The sequence below is a fragment of the Haemaphysalis longicornis genome, unplaced genomic scaffold (genome assembly GCF_048455015.1).
Source record: "Haemaphysalis longicornis isolate Haplotype H1 unplaced genomic scaffold, Haemaphysalis longicornis Haplotype H1 scaffold_1, whole genome shotgun sequence".
NCBI lineage: Eukaryota > Metazoa > Arthropoda > Arachnida > Ixodida > Ixodidae > Haemaphysalis > Haemaphysalis longicornis.
In genome coordinates this window covers 170,929,065-170,930,410 of record NW_027526203.1, presented here as the reverse complement: position 1 = coordinate 170,930,410, position 1,346 = coordinate 170,929,065, and the positions used below count along the sequence as shown (strand labels likewise).

At 48.3% G+C, this 1,346-nt stretch overlaps 1 non-coding gene across 1 annotated transcript; it reads right to left on the bottom strand.

The window, feature by feature from the left end:
- Window positions 1–500: 500 nt before the first annotated feature.
- On the bottom strand, window positions 501–572 carry Trnar-ucu (transfer RNA arginine (anticodon UCU)). The gene has a single exon. It is a non-coding gene; the product is annotated as a tRNA-Arg (tRNA).
- Window positions 573–1,346: the final 774 nt, after the last annotated feature.

Below are 1,346 nucleotides of genomic sequence, written 5' to 3'. Positions count from 1 at the left end.
CGTGCTCTCTCATACCCCCGTGCGGTACGGATCTCCATGGCGGGTTGTCTCGCCAAGATGAGGTCCTGCTCAGACGTCTTCGCTTGGGAGTGGCCCTCACGCCAGCTGTGACGAGGTCCTGGCCACATCAACACCATGCCCCGAAAGAAAGTGGACGTTTTTTCTCCACTTGCTTTCTGTATTTCCCAATTCCTTATCTCTTTCAATGACCTACCACACTCTCCCCTTTGCTTTCCGAGGTTCGCTTGACTGCCAACCCTTATTTCTGTCTGTCTCTCTCTCTCTCTCTCTCTCTATATATATATATATATATATATATATATATATATATATATAGTAAGGAAATGAGGGGCTCGTTGAGGAAATACAGAAAGATAGGTCAGCAGTCTACGACGCCAAAGGAGGCATAGGGGTGTGGTTAGGCTCTTTTCTTTTTCACTACGGTTAATGAAGTGAACATTTTTGTTAATATACAGAAGAAAGAAAGAAAGAAAAACACGCGCCCAGAGTGGGGACCGAACCCACGCCTTTCGATTAGATGTCGAATGCCTGACCAATTCGGCTATCTGGGCGACTGTGTTCTCCTTCACTTTCTGGGCTATTTATATTTACTAGAAGTGTATCTGACACTTGCGGGTGGTAGCCAGCGCCACTCTGACTACACGGGGAGAAGGGGACCTTCTTTTCAACCCCCGGGGCGTGACTCCAACGTCTACAGCCTGTCATGAGCGGGTAACTGGCGGGAAGCCCTCTTATGCTACCAAGGCATCAAGGCTGCCAGAACCGAGACCCTCGCTAGGCTTTCGCAGAATAATATAGTAAAGAAATGAGGGGCTCGTTGAGGAAATACAGAAAGATAGGTCAGCAGTCGACGACGCCAAAGGAGGCATAGGGGTGTAGTTAGGCTCTTTTCTTTTTTACTACGGTTAATGAAGTGAACATTTTTTTTTTAAATATACAGAAGAAAGAAAAACACGCGCCCAGAGTGGGGACCGAACCCACGCCTTTCGATTACATGTCGAATGCCTTACCAATTCGGCTATCTGGGCGACTGTGTTCTCCTTCACTTTCTGGGCTATTTATATTTACTAGAAGTGTATCTGACACTTGAGGGTGGTAGCCAGCGCCACTCTGACTACACGGGGAGAAGGGGACCTTCTTTTCAACCCCCGGGGCGTGACTCCAACGTCTATAGCCTGTCATGAGCGGGTAACTGGCGGGAAGCCCTCCTATGCTACCTAGGCATCAAGGCTGCCAGAACCGAGACCCTCGCTAGGCTTTCGCAGAATAATATAGTAAGGAAATGAGGGGCTCGTTGAGGAAATACGGAAAGATAGGTCAGCAGT